The 19,052-nt window shown below is 42.2% G+C and overlaps 2 long non-coding RNA genes across 3 annotated transcripts in view; one reads left to right on the forward strand and one right to left on the reverse strand.

Moving 5' to 3' along the window:
- Nucleotides 1–19,052, forward strand: part of LOC123569846 (uncharacterized) — a 291,198-nt gene that overhangs the window by 234,974 nt on the left and 37,172 nt on the right. The window lies entirely within an intron of this gene.
- On the reverse strand, nt 5,889–10,767 carry LOC107127983 (uncharacterized). The gene is made up of 3 exons (XR_001486460.2): nt 10,589–10,767; nt 7,397–7,527; nt 5,889–5,978 (listed from the first exon to the last, which is right to left on the reverse strand). It is a non-coding gene; the product is annotated as an uncharacterized lncRNA (long non-coding RNA).

The raw sequence follows: 19,052 nt of genomic DNA on the forward strand, positions 1-19,052 counted from the left end.
ATAAACACTTCAACTTTGCAGGTAGGTAGTGAGGAATATGAAGACTCCATAAATACTCATATACCAATAATATTTCTGTTAGATTCACCTTTATTCTAAATTCAGTGTGCTTAATGATCTGTTTATTCTTCTATTAAATAAAATGAAGTGATGAATTTCTTACTATCAGATATAATTATCAATGAAATGATTAAACTTTAATAAATATATTAGAATTTACAAACCATTCAATTGGTTAATTCTACTAATATATGAATATGCTACTAATGTATTAATTCTAATATATTAATATTCTACTAATATGTTACTTAATAATATTCTAATATATTAATAATAGTCTAATATATTACTTAGTAATAGTCTACTAATATATTAACATTAATATTCTACTAATATATTAATATTCTACTTAGTCTCCTTGGGAGATGTCAGTCAAGAGTGATGTCATTTCTCAAGTCAGGGAAACTCAACAGCTGGTGCCTTGGACGTGAATGTAGGTGTTTCTGGAGGGAGTTCAGAGCAGCTTCTTCCTATTCCTTCTTCCTTCATGCTGATCTCAAAGCTGCTTTTATCTGCAATGTCAACAGAATGCTAAATGCAATCATTGCTCGGGCTTTATATCATTTTTATCTGATTCCCATACGTTATAACAATAATTATGCATATCACTAAATATTATCATTGGGGCAAGATTTATTTATTGCTATAAAAATTCTATTCCCATATGATCAGTTCACATATTTTGTTGCTCAGCTAAAAACTGTGTTCTAGTAAAAAGACAAAATAAGGGGGTAACACTTTTATCAATCTGGTTAAAACCTGATTTGGGATGATTCATGGAATTGCCTAGCAACAAAGCACTTTGATTTTACAATACTGGGTGCAATTTGACTACTCAAAACACAATAAGAAGAAAATTTTCATTGGTCTGCTTAAAGATTTTCCACTGTTATTGCAAATGTTTAAGTGGATCTCCCAGAAGCATGTTGGAATTAAAAACAACCACCACCACCTTCTTTTGAATTAGTACCTTGTCTTTTAGAACCTTTTTGAAGGGGGTTTTATTATGCAACACCATTTTAACCAATAACACAATGATCATTATGAGGATGATTATCGAAGCATTTATTAAAACCATTTTCCTGGATTATAGAGTAGGTCTATTGCTGTGGGGAAGAAGTATTTCATTAAAGAGTATCTTCACAACACAAAAGCATTTACTCAGCCTTCCATGTTATATTCCTGGGAGTTTCAGGAGTCATTTTAATAAGCAATCAGCAGGGATCGAGCTAGTGGAAAGTATTTCAGAGTTAAGTATCACCAAAGTTAAATTCCCAGCATTATCACTCTCCTTAATTATAAGCCACTAAGACAACTATTCATTGTCAATGTGCCGTACAGGAGTTTCCTGGTGTCCAATTATTTGTGTGTATCCTGTTTAAAAAAGAGTAAAAAGGGGGAATTGTTTCAGTGCCTTCTGTGTGGATGAACTTCTGGGCTGTGTCAGAAACACTGTTTTACCACTTACGCTGTGACTCGGAGATGTTCCCTGTGCACTTGCTCTGAGAACTGAGTGTAAGATCCCAGTAGACACACGTTTTTAACCCATATGCAATGCATGCCTATTTAAATGGGATGGATGGGGAATGAGCGTTGTTTAATTGACTTTTTTATTAACAGAAAATTACTAAAACACAAATCTTGCATTACTACTTTTCAATCAGTGATTTTCAAACAACTGGAAAAGTCTATTTAGTATTAAAACAAGAGTGAACAGAATCAGGATCTGGTCTCACACATTACCTCGGGAAGAAGCTTTCTGTGCCCATCCTGTCTAAAGGGACATCCTGCTCCCATTCAAATCACTATTCTCAGATTCCCCTGAAACCGTCAGGTGCATTTACTCCGTCATATGCTAGAAAGTGTGCTCCAGGGGGACCTGGGACTGTGCTCATCTTGTTCACCGCAGTATCCCCAGCAGCTCGACCAGTTCCTGGGCGATGTCGAAGCTCAGCATCTATTTGTGGACCAGAGCAGTCAATTTCAGAGTGTCTCAGGGTCATAAAGAGTTAGACTGTCCAAAGTATGTGCCTGGAAGGCTGTTTCTGTGGAATTTTAACCAATGTTACATGATAAAGGGCCTCTGAGGTCAAATAAATGTGAGAAATAATGGGACGAACAAGGCTAAACAGATGTTTTCAATGTAGGATTTCTGAGAATCTTCAAGATGCGAATTATCCAAATCATAGTCCCTCCTCTCCTCATTTTTGAGGAACATCTTGACCGACATTCAGAGAAAAAGACTTGGGGATTGTTGCTGAATAGAAAATGAGGACGAGTCTGATTGCTTGGGATTTTTGGTGATTTGGAGTCCATATAAACAGGCAGATATTGCAGAATGTTAGATATGCCCCCTTAAAAGAGAATCCATTTTAAATGGCCAATAATATTGTGAGGCGTGCACAGAGAAAGGTGTAATAGTAATATGAGAGCCTTGGGTGTTGTTGAATCCTAATCTTATCACTATATTTATTTTAGAGAAATGTAATTTCCTGAGAACAACTGAGGGCTAAGTTGCAAAACCTGGAAAAGAAGGAAGTCCAGCAACATTTGTTGCTATTTTTACATTTTGATCTTATGTGACCTTCAGGTATCAGCAGCTTATCCATCCAATGATAAAAGATGCTTTTTCTGTTTTCTATATAACAGCCTCTTTTACTTTGCCTGTTAATAACAAATGATTTCTAGTTAAGAACCTCTTTTTGATCTTGATGTTGGGTGTACATTTATCAGTAAGTTTTATAAAAAGGTCTTTTGGCTTACGGGATTTGTGTGTGTTTTTTTTTTTTTTTTTTTTTTTTTTTTTTTTTTTTTACTTTTTTAGCTATGCATTTGATTGTACTTCCCTAACCACTTCCCAAAATGGAATAATCAAATGGATTTTCTCTCCCTGGCCTTGTCTCTTCAGATATTATCATGTTAAGTTTAATCCCATTCTGAGAAAATCTTACAAATATTGCAAAGTTGTTCTACCTCAGTTATTCTCTGCATCCTGTTTTTATTGCTCCAAATCTTATCTAATTTATTTCTTTTCCTTAGGCATGCTAAAATTACTTATTCTATAAAATGGTAACTTATAAGAAAACACCACACATTTTTGCATTTGGTCCTGGCGAATGATTTTGCCACTACATAGAAATTTAAAATGTTCCTTACCACTAAAGAGTCTAATTTTGCCTCTTCCTCATGTTGAAAAATTTCCTTCTAGTCTTACTACTAGTTAGATGGTCTACGTCTGTGGTTTGTGAAATGCAGACCATGTGTATCATGAGTTTCTTCTTGAGTCCACGTGCCTACTAAGCAGTATCTGTAGGCTGAATAAATAACGTTTTGCACATGTATGAGTTAGTATTTTAAAAATGTAAGTAGACACTTAATAGAACTCAAATTAATTAAAGGCATTATCAAATTCATAGAGGTATGTTTTTATCTATTAATACAAAGAAAATAAACATAAATGCTACCTATACTATAGGGGTCTAAGAAATGTTTTGTTTAAATTTTAAGTTCAGGGGTACATGTGCAGGTTTGTTACATGGGTCAACTTGTGTCATGGGGGTTTGTCGTACAGATTATTTCATCACCCAGGTAGTAAGCCTAGTACCTATTGGTTATTTTTCCTGATCATCTCCCTCTTCCCACCCTCCACCCTCTAATAGGCCCCAGTGTGTGTTGTTCCCCTCCATGTGTCCATGTGTTCTCAGCATTTAAATCCCACTTATAAGTGAGAACATGCAGTGTTTGGTTTTCTGTTACTGCATTAGTTTGCGAGGAATGGTTGCCTCTAGCTCTATCCATGTCCCTGCAAATGACATGACCTCATTCTTTTTTTGTGGCTGCATAGTCTTCCATGGTGTGTATGTACCATGTTTTCTTTATCCAGTCTACCACTGATGGGCATTTAGGTTGATTCCATGTCTTTGCTATTGTGAACAGTGCTGCATACACATGCATGTGCCTTTATAATAGAATCATTTATATTCCTTTCAGTATATAGCTGGTAATGGGATTGCTGGGTCGAATGATATTTCTGTCTTTAGGTCTTTGAGGAATTACCACACTGTCTTCCACAATGGTTGAACTAATTTACACCCCTGCCTCCAACAGCACGTAATCATTACTTTTTCTCCACAACATTGTCAGCATCTGTTTGTTTGCTTTTTTTTTTTTTGACTTTTTAATCGTAGCCAAAAAAATGTTATTTTAAACTTTTATTTTAGGTGTTAAAAAAGGTCCTCATGTTCACCCTAAGAGATTCCATGTTCCTTCCCTCTTCTAGTAAGATTTTTATCCTATTATAGTATATATTGCCCCTACACATAATGTTAATCCAACACTTCCTCCTATCCCTTTCTTGCTTTAGAATTTATACCCATAAGGGTGTCACATGGTTTTAAAAAGTATAGTATCTACCTACTTTAATAATGCTAGTTCACTCTTTCTTGTTTGTTTGTTTTTAGAGATAGGATCTCACTCTGTCACCCAGGCTGGAGTGCAGCGGCAAGATCATAGCTCACTGTAGCCTAGAACTCCTGGGCTCAAGCAATCTTCTCCTTGGCCTTCCAAAGTTCTGGGATTACAGGTGTGAACCACCATACCTGGCCTGATTTACTTTTTTATACATTGAAAAATATGCATAAAGCTCACATTGAGTGGTTCTTGTCACTGGATATGTATAGCCAGGGGTGGTGGCTCACGCCTGTAATCCCAACACTTTGGGAGGGTGAGGGGGCGGATCATAAGGTCAAGAGATCAAGGCCATCCTGGCCAACATGGTGAAACCCCATCTCTCCTAAAAATACAAAAATTAGCTGGGCATGGTGGCGCGCACCTGTAGTCCCAGCCACTCAGGAGGCTGAGGAAGGAAAATCACTTGAACTGGGAAGCAGAGGTTGCAGTGAGCCAAGATCATGCCACTGCACTCCAGCCTGGTGACAGAGTGAGACTCAATCTCAAAAAAAAAAAAAAAAAAAAAAAAAAAATTCACCCATGGAGAATACAAACAAATCTCATCATGGTCCTGTTTCCACCAATAGGATGAGCATCTTCTGGGAAGGAGTGGGTGCTTGATACCTCTGTTTTAAAGGAGTTCCCTAAGAGAGCCAAATGCATGGCACGTGGGAAGAACCAACTGTCTGCAGTGGACCAGGCACCATGTTTGGTGCCCGGCATTCCAAGAGTGAACAAGTTGGACTTGGGCACCGTCTCCTCTAAGACTCTGGTCTTGCAGAAATCCCACAGCAACTTCTCTTTGAATCCAGTGAGTTTGTCACCAAATGCATTGTATTCTGAGACCCTGCAATTATTGCAGAAAAATGGTTTAATTAATTACAACATGCCAGACATAAACACTTGATTCTTGGCCTTTAAAGCTCAGATACCAGACTGTCTGGCTCTAAACTGCATGCCTGGCAAATGGAGTGCACGATGCCTGGCGCATAGATGGGAATCAATAGATGTTTCTCTTTCATGAACAATTGAATAAAAGAGCAATGTTTGTTGTAAAGGAATTGTTTGCTAACTTCACATTTTCAATTACTAGTTGTGGGGAAAAACTGCCCAGAGGCAAATTTCCTGATTCCTGTTTATTAGAAAATAAACACTTGCAAAAAAGGCTGTTCTTATTACATCTCTCAAGTCTATTAAATTTCAAGCATATTACAGTCTTTACTGCTAAATTTTACAAATTGTCCTTTATTCAAAGTGAGATAAATTAGATTTAGGTTTCTTCTTCTTATAGTACCTCCAGATTCTCTCTGTCTCCCTCACTCTTTTTTATTATTCTTATTGTTCCACTTTTATTTATGTTTTCTTTCTTTCTTTTTTTTTTGGCAAGGATAAGAAGATTTTGATTCTGGTACTTCTTGCTGGATGACTTTGGGAGCGTTGGGAAAGTTTTGTGGCCTGCATTTTCTCATCTGCGTAATGGAAATAACATTTTCCACATTGTGCTGTAGGACAAGAATAATACTAATATATCAAAACACATTTGACTGGGCGCAGTGGCTCATGCCTGTAATCCCAGCACTTTGGGAAACTGAGGCGGGTGAATCACCTGAGGTCAGGAGTTCAACACCAGCCTGGCCAACATGGTGAAACCTCATCTCTAGTAAAATACAAAAATTAGCCAGGTGTGGTAGTGTGTGCCTGTAATCTCAGCTACTTGGGAGGTTGAGGCAGGAAAATTGTTTAAACCCAGGAGATGGAGGTTGAAGTGAACCGAGATTGCGCCACTGCACTCCAGCCTGGGTGAGAGAGTGAGACTCTGTCTCAAACAAAACAAAACAAAACAAACAAAACAAAAAAAACCCCACAAAAAACAAAACAAGAAAACAAAACAAAAAACCCCCCACATTTACACATTTAACTTGATATGTAGGAAGTACTAAAAATGTCAGTTTTTTAGTAGAATAAATATATTCCACTATTTTCATTTTACAGATGAGGAAAATGAGACTTGGAGAGTTTCACCAATACACTCAAGGTCTTATAGCTCCCTAGGACTGGACATATGCTTAGAATGTGATGGCAGTGGGAGAGCCATGAGGAGGGGTGTGCCTTGGTTCTAGGAAACACAGAGATAGTAGGAAAGTAGCATGGGCAGGACTCTATCAACTGTGTATAAATCTAACACAAATTTCAGGTTTGAGGGTAGCTGTGAGGCTGCTGATACAATAATAGCAGGAGAGATCCCTGACTGCACCCTTCGCGAGGCTCCAGCATGTTGACTTTCAACTGGTTCCTAAATCTTTCAGCCTGTCTTCCCTGCAGTGAATATCCTAGGACCTCTGTCCTTTCCTTGTTTTTCTGGTCCTCTTGAATCATCCTCTTCCTCACATTTGTTTCCTCTCAGGTTCCTCATCTCTTTAGCTGATGTGGCTGTATTGCCAGGTGGTATCCTGGCTAAGTCTCAGCCAATCCCGGCTTATGGGAACAAGAATGAGAACCTCGGGATTCTGCACGTCTTCCTAGTTCCTTGTGATTTTTAAGCTGTGTTTATGCTGAGCTGGGTGCATGCTGTGTTTTTGTAGTCGATTTTTCCTCATCAGGGAGTCCCTCTTGCATACATCTTTCCTGAACCTGGGACTGACTGATTCCCCTGATTTTGAGTGTATTTTCCTAACAAAGACAAGCAGTGCACGTTGGCACAGCCGCTTGGTATTTTTCCTAGAATGCTAGAAGGAAGCAGAGATTCATTTGGTTTTCGCCAGTCTCTCTTTTTCTAAATTGTCCCATTTGGCTCAGGCCGTTGGCTTTAGTCATTAGAAGAGGGATGTAGGAAACTGTTCCTCTCGGTTTATGAGCTTAAGCCTAAGTACATCAACATGTGCCTTACCAGGACAGAGATTTCCATGAATATTTCTGGGCCATCAGAGTTCTGTGAAGAGTGTTTCTGCATTCCAGATGCAGGGCTCGCATGTGCAAATCCCACGTGGAGGTCACGGTTCACTAACTCTGGAGGGCCACCTAGAGAAAAGAAGTGATTCGGGATAATCACTCTGCAAACTGTAGACCAGAGACCCAGAAACCACCATTCTTTTGGCGCTGTTTAGAATTTGGGCAAGGAGCCACAGACACATTTTTGAGGTGAGGAGAACTGCGTTTTCCTTTTCATAATTAAAAAAACCCATCTTTAGCATTTTTGGAATAAGCAATATTCATCTCTCAATTAGTGTTAACAGCTAATCAGGGTGCAGCAGGATGGCAGAGTTTTCCTCAAACAGCAGGAAGCTTGTTTTATTTTTTCAATGCCACTTAAAGATTATTTGAAAAATCTCCTTCAGAGACCAGTGCGTGGGGAGCCACCTACCCCAGTCAGAATTTAAAATGATCCAAAATACAATATTAATGATTGATGCAGAAGCTCACAGTTTGGTGCTGGGGTTTAATTAGATAAGCATTGCAGCTGTTTTCGGGTGGAAGCAACTTGATAGGACATGGAGCTGTTATGTGACTTCCCATCTACGGGGTATCTATTGAAGCGGAAACAGAAGCAAGCTACTAGGAATTACGATGATTACATTTTTTTTTCAGTGCTGAAATGAGTAGAATTCTGATTGTGGGGGAGGAAAAAGCATTTTGTAATTAAAAAGGTAGGTTTGGATCATCTATTCATTTGCCCATGAACTTAACATTCATAAAAAATCAGCTAGTTGCAGCCAAGCAAAGACCTGGCCAGCTGTATGTAAAGCAGTTACATGTGTGGCTCTTTTGGCCTGTACCACTTTGCACATACAAAATCCTCTTGCCTCAAACCCATCCTTCCCTTTGCAAACATCGAGTCATGTCAGGCTGCCTAATGTCTTATGCATGCAGACAAATACCTCTAATGGGCTGCTTTGGAACTGCTTTCTCTCCGTGCAAACTTGAGAAGAATTTAAACTGGGGTCCATTTCACTGTATGTCACTTTCTAAGTCAAAGGGACTTGTCAGCATTTGGTTATGATAAGAGGAGTTTCCTGTGTCTCAAGCTGGAAATGGCTAGAATGTACGGTGAAGTCTGTTTACAACTAAGCTTCAGCCTGTATGTATGACCTCTGGTCATGAGGGACATCTCATGAGGGCAATTTATTGAGGCTTATTGTAAATTAAATGCCCAAAATTTCCAGGACGTATCCCACCACCACGAGGCTTGAAACTCTGTACATTTAAAGTGGCATTGTTAAATTGATTTTTAAATCATCTCTACCCAATAAAAAGGAAGCCTGTCTAAGTGTTTTGTGTTGTAAAATAACTATACTAGCCACCTGGTTATCTATGAGGTAAATTTTTAATTGTTTATTGTCAATAACTACAAAATGTGAAGTTACATGAGAATGCTAAGTGTATTATTTTTATTGTGTAGATGAAGCTTACTGAGTCTTCTCCTGATTGTTCTAAATCAATTTCTGCCTGACTCTTTGTGAACACGGGAGAAATGAATCTTTTGGAAGGTGCATTAACTCTCTCGGGTTATTAAATTGTCATTCTTTGCACTGAAAAGGGACTTAAGAACTGCTTTCTCCCTTCTGGCTAGAAGTGTTGGAAGGTGAAGAACTAGGGATTAGAAAGCTTGAAATATGAAGCCCTGGTTTGTCCGTTTTCTAGCTGTGTGATCTTGTTCAGTTTGCTAAACTTTGAACCTCTCCTCATTTGTGAAATCAAAACAGTACCACCTGCCCTGCTTATCTCATAGGATAATTCTGAAGATCTAGTTGGATGAAACATGGCTTCAGGTTGAGACCTGAAGCTAGGCATGTCTAATATTCCGCACACAAACTGGAATAAATTAATGTAATAAATCAACAGGGTCTTTGGTGAGGCAGTTCCCTGCAGTCCATGCTACTGAGAATAGATGACTCTGTCTCTCTTAAACCTTCCATTGATCAAGGACGATGGTGAAATATTTGGATTTCTAAAGCTTCTTCTAATAAGTAATAACTCTTACCACCTACCTATTTTGAGGGTTGTGGAGAGACAGTAGGGTTATTCAGGCAGATATAGCGATGAAGAAAATGAGATTTTTGCATGACCCAGTGAATTACAGGTCAGACCTTGGACCCAGGACTTCTGATTCCGAGGTGAGTGTTACCTCCTTTACAGCGGATTATCTCTGCAGACAGTATGTAAAATTAATGGAAATGAGGAGGTGGGCTTATGAGGGAAATGTATGATCAATTCTGGAATTGCAGAGTGCAAATGTCAACAAAGCAGACAATTCAATAAAGAATATCAGTAGGCTGAACAGCATGGTTGCCATGAGATGCACCGCAGATCACTGTTTTTGTGTATACAAGAGAGTTGGCTATATTGTGGATTTTTTAAAAAGTAAAACAGGCCAGGTGCAGTGGCTCACACCTGTAATCCCAGCAATTTGGGAGGCCGGGGCAGGTGGATCACCTGAGGTCAGGAGTTCGAGACCAGCCTGGTCAACATGGCAAAACCCCGTCTCTACAAATAGAGAAATTAGCTGGACGTTGTGGTGTACGGCTGTAATCCCAGCTACTTGGGAGGCTGAGACAGGAGAATCGCTTGAACCCAGGAGGCAGAGGTTGAAGTGAGCCGAGATCGTGCCACTATACTCCATCCTGGGCAACAGAGTGAGACTCTGCCTCAGAAAAAAAAAAAATTAATAAAATAAAAATAAAACATACTCCTTTTAGTTGCATGCATTAATGATTGTTGATAATTTGCAAGTGATTCTTCCATACTTGTTCCCTTGATAAAGTAATTGATCAACATATGGTCCCTTCATGCCTTTCTAATTGATGCTGATAGAAAAGCTGACAACAATAAGTAATAGGCTTATTGTAATACTCCATCAAGATCTTTGAGGATAGAGATGGATTATAGTGCTTTAAACATTACTATAGATCCTGAAGGCAATCAATAAACGCTACTGAGGATGGGAAAGCCTGGTGGACTGCTGAGTAAAAGGTAAGCGTGAATATTTTGAATAAAGGGAATGGATAGAATGTAGGGAATGCTAATACATAGTGAATGCATAGGCAATACATACAGGGCTTGTAATGTATAGACAAGCACTTACCTTGTGGAATAATGGTAATTTTGATGAAGGATAAACAGCAATTATTGGTACCTATCGGTCTTTCAATCCAGTGAATGGTCTTTCAGAGTTCAAATGTGGGCTGCATTATCTGTCCCAAGGTTACATTTTCCACTGAATAACAGTGACCCCAAATCAAGCTACTTTTCACATGCCATAGTCAAGTACTCGACTGAACACTCCTGCAGCACTCATTACATGCCTCTATTATATTAAGCAGTCGAGGCCACAGATCTGATTGAGATGCCTCGGAGAAAGGTTATTGAGAAGAGTAGAGGGCCTACCATCAAGCATTAAGGCACCCCAACACTTACAGGCTATGTAAATGAGGATTTGAGACGTAGAGCCAATGAGTAGCTGGGGGCAGGAGCACAGTTAGGAGAGGGTGACATCACTATAGAAATCCAAAGGAAGAAAGTATTTCACCAAGAAGGGTGTGGCCAACGGGGCTGAGTTGTTGGGGAAGATGAGGGCTGAAAAAGGTCTGTTGGCTCAAGTAATATGGAGACCACTAGAGAACTTGGCAAGAGCTGTTTTGGTGAAATGGAGTGAGCAGAAATCATATCTCTGTGGGTTGAGAAGTGAGTAAGGGTTGTGTAAAGGAAAGAGAAAGTATATACAATGATCTGACTTGGAGTTATTTTAGAATCCATGATGCCATTTTTCCATGTATTCCCTTGGAGTCACAGTTAAGACAAGCTGTGAAGGATTCCATCCAGAAAGGCCCCCATCCATCTGGAGCTAATATTATTTCCAGCACTCAGGGTAGCTCCTGAGAACCAACTAATCCTGTTGCCAGCCCACCTGGTGTAGGATTTCCAGGAGCAGCCGGCTTCTTCTAGAGAGGCCCAATTCCTCCAATCCATCAGAGACTTCAGAGTCCAGATCTGTGGACATTTCTAGGTCATTTCTTTCCCCCATGACTCATCCATGTCTTTCACACAAGCTGAACAAAGTCCTCTGGTCACTGTCCTCTTCACGTGGCCATGTGTTTCCTTCTCCCTGGACCTGATATAATTCTTCTTCTTCTAAACTTTTCCGCTGTGCTCTGTGGAACCTCTATTAGTTGCAAACAATTTCATGCACACTCTTCACCTAGTTATAGCAAGTTTCACCATTTCTTGGCTCTCACTGAAACCTTTGCTCTCAAGTGGATGCTCTCATTTGGGTTGGGGTCCTCCTTGCTCTCAGAGTCCCTTGCAGATCTTCACTCATTCACCATGTTTCCTGGTCACTTCCCTTCTTTCAGGGAGCCCCTGGTCCTGCTGCCCGTCTCTTTGTCTCAAGCATGTGTGACTCACCTTCCACCCTGGGATCTTACCTTCTTTTCTACTTCAACAGACCAGGACATGGCAGGACTCACCATCCCAATCTATCCCCCATCTGACCGCTTCTTCTGCCTTCCTGCTTCCAGGCCCAACAGTCCTCAACCTGGGCTGATGCAGCCTTGGGAATCAGCCTCCTGTTTCTGCTCTTGCCCTATATGGCATAATCCATCTTCCATGGTACCCAGAAGAATGTCTTAAAAATGTGTCACATTGGCCAGGTGTGGTGGCTCACACCTGTAATCCCAGCACTTTGGGAGGCCAAGGCAGGCGGACCACGAGGTCAGGAGATCGTGACTACTGGCTAACACGGTGAAACCCCGTCTCTACTAAAAATACAAAAAATTAGCCGGGCGTGGTGGCGGGTGCCTGTAGTCCCAGCTACTCGGGAGGCTGAGGCAGGAGAATGGTGGGAACCTGGGAGGCAGAGCTTGAAGTGAGCAGAGATTGCACCACTGCACTCCAGCCTGGGCAACAGAGCGAGACTCTGTCTCAAAAAAAAAAAAAAGTGTCACATTGTGTCACCCCTCCAGGACTTTTCTTCATACCAAGACTGAACTCCTAAGCCTTACCATGTCTGGAAAGGCCTCGGGGGTGGGCCCCTCTCTGCCCTCATCTCCTACCACATCCATCTTACTCAGGCTACTCCAGCCATCCCCAACTCTACCAAGCTCATTCCCTCCCCCACAGCATCCTCTTCCAGAGAGAGCTCCTCTTTCAGTCATCCACAGAGCTCACCCCTTGCTCCATCCATTTCCCCACTCAAATGCCAACTCGCCCTGGTCACTTTAACTACAAGAGTTCCTTCCTCTCCCTGTCCTCAATACCACTCTCAATCCTGATGCTGGGCACACATCAGAACCAAAATTATCATCTCCTTGGGTGTGTTAGCATCTCTGTCCTCCATTAAGTGCCTGGAAGGTGGGGATCTGCGTGCCGTGCCCGCCACTGTCTCCTCAGTGCCTGCTGTAGAACTGAGTACATCCTGTGTGCCAGATAAACCCCTGTTGGATGATGAAGGAACAAGGTAGCCAATTCACTCTTCTCCAGCCACTTTGTCTTAAAGCCATAAAATAAGTCCTTGTGGCATCCAGACGTGTTGGGCTAGAGACATAAAATAGCAGTTCTTCTCCCAAAGTGCTACCACTGAAGAGTGGACCTCCTCCGCCCCTTCTCGGCATGACTCTCATAACAGTGCAGTCACTCTCAGGTCTCAGGCTGGGCTCATTCCAGTCCTATCTCTTCTAAACTTTTGTCTACCCTCTAAAGGACTCCTTGGTACCTGGCATAGGCCAGCCCATGAGGCTGGTCCCCATTTAGAATGGAGGAGAGTTGTGGTTCTCTCTTCTGAGTCTTCTCTCCCCTCTATGGGGCAGGGATGAGTGGAACTAAATGAAGGTGACAAGGCAGATGTCTCCCGCCTCATAGCCAGCAGCTGTCAGAGTTGTTGGGCTCTCTGTGCTGTTATTGCCCTCTTGGCAAGGACATGTCTCAGCAAGCCTGTGCAGTAACTGAAAGTTTTTCTAAACTTAAAATGTTGAGTTCTTAGGACTTTTGGGCTCAGCTTTGGGCCTTAGTTGCAATTCTGAGAAAAGCAGAGAAAACATACCAAGCCCCAGTATCATCCTTTCAACTAAAGGTCCAGGAACAGCTCAACTGCTGAGACTGTACAATGAATGCACCACTCTGGCCTCAGCTTCCTGGCTTTCCAGTGTCCCCACTCTCTTGGGCCACTGCAAGACTGTCAGCCTCCTTACCTACCAGCCTCTAGGGACTTGCCCTTGTTCCCCACCCTGCCTATACCTTAGGGGTGATCACTTCAGCCTCCTCAGAGAGGTCTTCCTGGATGACCCCAAACACAGCAGGCTCTTCCTTGTCGCACCATGTCTGTCATGGCCCGTACCCACCATCTGAAATTCTGATTTCCTTGTTGATCTTCTTGTTTCTTGTTTGCCTCCACTGCACAGTACTGGAACAATCCTTGCCTGTGTTGCTCACCACTGTGTCTCCAATGCTCAGGCTAAATCTTGGCGTGTATCAGGCACTCAGTAAACACGTGTTGAATGAGTGAAGACATTTCAACAATTCCCTTGCCAATGTCTTCAGTGTTCTTGCCCTCTAATGCCTTCTCCACCCATCCATCTAGAAGCCAATCTTGGTCAATCTGCATCTCCTTTTCCTGCCCCTAACCTGGCCTGCTGAGCATGGCTGGAGGAAATCATGCAATGTTTGGGTTGCAGTTGCTACCAGTCCATGATCCCCAACCTCAGCTGAGGGCGAACATTCTTCTGTGAGTCTCAGTCATCTCTCTTCCACTTGCCACCGTATTTACTTCAAGGCTTCCTTAGTTTCCCTGTGCCTCCTGACCTACCTGGGAAAGTGAAAGATATCAGATGGGAATTGGCTCAACTGTCCAGGCTCCCATTGTCTTCATCCATCCTCACATCAACTTATCTTCAACTTGTCTTCAACTTGTCCATCAGCTTGTCTTCATCCATCCTCACATTCTTCAGTCATTTCAATGTGGTGTGGACTGTCCTTCCCTTCTCCTCCATAAGCACACACCTTCCACTGTGCTCTCCCACCTGCTCAGGGGTTCCCTCCATCCGGCAGCCTTGCTCCTGGGGCTTCCACAGCTTCTTTCTTACTGATTCTTTGCCATCAGTATTTAAACATGATCAAACCTCTCCAGTTGCTAAAAAAAAAAAAAAAAAAAAAAAGGAAAACAAACCCTCAAGCCCACCCTCTCACCAATGTTTCTTTTAGATTATTTCTTCTCTCAATTATTTCCTTTTTTTACATGTTTTTCATTGAATGCCTTCACTCCTGTTCATTCTGAAATCCTCTACAATCTCATTCCGCCCCCACCACACTAAAGACCCCTGCTTTTCTGGAACCAAATACTCTTAGGCTGATGAATAATTTAGGTTGCAGTGCATGTAGGCCATTGTCTCAGCTCCACTCTGGGGAATTAAAGAAGCAAAGGCTTTCCATCTATTTATTGGATTTCTCCTAAGAACCGAGTGGTACAAAGACCCAGAATTCTCAGGGAAACCAGCCCAGTAGCCACACATTTGCTTTTACCTTCCCTATACCTTCATGACCAGTATCATTCTCAGGAGGTGGTGCCTTTCTATTTCCACCCACCCACCCTACCCGCCTCTTTTTGCTGTTTTCATCTGGAGCACATGGTATGGTTTGCCTCACTACGGCAATCCCTGCTTCTTCTTTGGGAATGATCTGGAGCTTGGCAAAGATCTAGAAAAGAGTGCGTTTGGGTGCCTTCTTCCCACAAGATCCCCCCTAAGTCATGACCTGAGGATGGAAGTTTTCTCTTGTGCCTGGATCCATATGTTCTATGTAACTGTAAAGCAGATGCCCAGTCTTATCTCTGTGGTAGACTTCACAGGTTGTCTGGGCCCCATGTGTGTCTCATGGAAAGAGCAGAAGGTCACAGTGACCCAAGGCTCCTCCAGGAGTTTGAAAGTATCTGCTGCAGATGGCTAGAGACAGATGGTTTTGAGTGGCTTGACAACAAAAAAATGCTATGCAAGTTCAACTGAATTCTTTTTTATTTTTTAACTTTATTTATTTATTTTTTGAGATGGAGTCTGTCTCTGTCGCCCAGGCTGGAGTACAGTCGTGCGATCTCGGCTCACTGCAACCTCTGCCTCCCAGGTTCAAGCAATTATCTTGCCTCAGCCTCCCAAGTAGCTGGGATTACAGGCACCCGCCACCACGCCCGGCTAATTTTTGTAATTTTAGTAGAGACGGGTTTCACCATGTTGACCAGGCGGGTCTCAAACACTTGACCTCAAGTGATCCGCCCCTGTTAGCCTCCAAAAGTGTTGGGATTACAGGTGTGAGCCACTGCACTTGGCCTGAATTCTTTTTTAAAGACTTCTGATTTTTACACACTCATTAAATCGCTTGGAATAGGAAGAAAGGATGAGAGGTAAACATTTTGGCAAGAGGAAGGTGGGAACTAGTGGTAAATAGCTAGAGGAGAGTCTGTGGTGAAGGAGGGCTGGAGGATGGATGTGCTTGCCTGGTTGCTAGGCAGAAAACACCATCACTGGTGCATTGTGCCTTTTGCAGGCAGTGTTGTTTTGCTAATTTCCTGCTCCATCCCTCCAGATTCCCTGCATTTCAAAAACATACCATATTAACTGCTAGCTCACTAACCTCACACCCTTCCAGGTTCCTTGGCCTGAAATTACCTTTCTTATGAATTTTGGATTGAACTCTTATTCCTTCAAGGCCCAGCTCCAACGCCACCTCCTCTACAAAGCCCTCTCTGATACCTATACCAGCAACCTCAATGAAATGGATTTCTCCTTCTTGCTTAGTTGCCTCAGCATTTTGTGTTACTATAATACTTTTTCTGAGAAGTAACTGGTTCAGAGAACTGGTTTAGGAGAAAGACTGTGGGCTCTATAGAGTCAGGCAGACTCAGGCTCATGCACAATTGATGATTTAGTCTGTGTGACCTTGGCTGAGTCACTTCTCTGGGCCTCTGTTCTCCCACCTTTGGAGATGTAATAATACCCAAATCAGAGGACTATGGTGAGGATGGGGAGGAGGAATATGAAACTCTCTACATGAACTCCGTGTTCTCTAAGTTCACCCTGACCCGTTGCATCTGCTGGGCACTAGGGCTACTGGCTTCCTCATCCTCATTAGATGGGCAGTTCTGTGAGTGCAGGGTTAATACCCTTATCAATATAACATGCTCCTAGAGGACCTAGCACCATTCTTAGTAAGTGCACATCAAATGTTTGACATATTAATTCCAATTTCCTTAGACTGTTACCTCCCAAATTTGTTTACCTCCTGGTGCTCATAGAAAGTGATAATATTTGTATGGATAACCTGGCGGGGATGTGAGGGCATCAGTGTGGTGCTTGGTGAGAAGATCAAACCCATTTTCTTTATCCTATATAATTGTGGTAAAGAAAATTAGGTATTAAGAAATATATTAAATATTTTATTTGTATAATGCTTCAAAGCAAGACCTCTTTAAATTAGTGGCCCAAGGAAGTTGTAAGAATAGAATTCAAATATAATTTTGAGTGATTCTGAAAACATTGTGTTTTACATTTTGTATTCACTGTGAAATATTTATAAATATCAATAACTCTCAGGACACTGGGAGTCTGTTCTAGGGAACACTGATAAGGAGGAAGAGCTTTAGTCAATGTTTGCCTAAAGTTGCAGACTGTTTTCAAAGTGAGGAGACGGATTGGCCCACGAGTGATGCCCTGGTGGGGGTCAGAAGTGGGTCAACGCAGCAGTGGGAGTTAGTACGGCATGGCCAATCTGAGCCCAGTCACCTGGCAGGTCATCAGCAGATAATATTGCCTAAATACTTCTTGACTTTCAACGGAGCGCAGTTTCTCCTGTTTTCACTCACAAGGCACCTTGATCTTCAATGAATGTCCTTTGCTAAATTGCAAGGGACATCCTAACAAGGTCACTGACTTCTTTTGGGCATGGCTCACGTTTGTAACTTGGAGTTTCTGATTCCACGTTGCATGTAGGTTGGCCTTGTTTGCTGTAAGATTCTGGAATGACTTTGAATAATACTGTTGATTCTAAGGGACCCACTGCCTGCCAAAACTGTGTTCCAGGAGAAGAGATGGAAAGGAAGCAGAGAGGTACAACCTCAGGGATTGGAAAATTAGACAGACGTAGCCATCTGTTACCGCTTCCACCTCACTCACGGGCGGCTGTTATTACAAGGCTATTTTTACAGGTGCATATTTTTGTTATGTTTGTCCTCCACTCGTCTTTCTGGGCTCATTTTGAAGCACTTGAGGCAATCCAGGGAGCCCTTTGGCTCTGTAAAGACTGCAGGATGGCTCAAAGCCTGGCATGGTAGGAGAGGATCTGTCCTGACATTCTGGTGTATTTCTACATCCAAGGATGGGAAGGGCATTTGGTGGCAATGGTGGGAGAGAGGGCTCAATGGGGCACCAGTTTGAACAGACAAAAGACGTTGAGCAGACATATTGGGTTACTTGCAAGATAACTTCAATTTTCCCACAGATGCCAAACTGAAATACTTGCGGGGCACACTAACCTCAATAACACGGAGAATGGTGAGACCAGATTGAACTCAAATACATGTGGGCACATAAGTATTTCCACCTTTATAATCTGACCCTAAAAGTGGTGATGTACAATACGCCAAATCACCTAGGCCTCAGTGAAACTTCTTTTCATGTTGTGCTCTATTTTACTTCTAGAAATTACCATTTAGAGGGAAGCTCAGATGATAAAACCCAAGTATTCCAAGCTTTCTTTCTGCCTGGCACAAGTATTTATCATTTGTTTACATTATTCATACATTAAATGCAAAGCAGTTATTAAACATCCACCATGAATCAAGTACCCTGCTAGATGCTGATGACATGGGGCTGGATAAAACAGTCCTTGCTCTTAGGAAGCTCTCAGGCTAGTCTACAGGTTTGCCCAGTGTGATACATGCTGTTATGAAGATCACAGGGTACACCACAGAGAGAGAGAAGGGGGGAACTTAAATCAGCCTGAGCTGTCAGAGGCACTTCATGTAAGAGGCAGTGTGTGTGTCTGGATTCCTTTCCTCAGGAGGAAGGAAATACTTGTTGAGTGAATCAAGACTATGGAGGGAATAGGACATTGGTCTGAAAACAACAGCACAAGCCAAAGGTCCTGAGGTGGGAGCAACCTGGCCCGTTCTTGGTATAAGAGGCAGCAGGGAGTTTGATAAAGCCAGAGCACAAGGTGTCTGGGGGCGGGGAGAATGGTTGATGAGACAGGAGAGATAGGTGAGCACTAGATCCTGAAGGGTCTCCCAAGACACGCCGGGACTTTCTTATGAAAGCCATAGGGAGCTGGTGAAATTGCGTGAATAGATGGCGGCATCCTGGCTCTTTTTGAATTTGAGAGCAACCAGCTTGGTGGCAGGAGATGGACAATGCAGAGAATACACTGAGTAACACTGAAGTTAGAGGCAAATTGACCCAAGAAGGGGTGAGGGCCTGAATGGGCATAGTAGCAGCAGGGGTGGAGAAGAGGAGAGGATGCTGAGAGTTATTTAGAGAAATTGGTGTAGAGAGGGATGAGTGTCTACATGGATG

The sequence above is a fragment of the Macaca fascicularis genome, chromosome 17, assembly GCF_037993035.2.
Source record: "Macaca fascicularis isolate 582-1 chromosome 17, T2T-MFA8v1.1".
NCBI classification, from domain to species: Eukaryota; Metazoa; Chordata; class Mammalia; order Primates; family Cercopithecidae; genus Macaca; species Macaca fascicularis.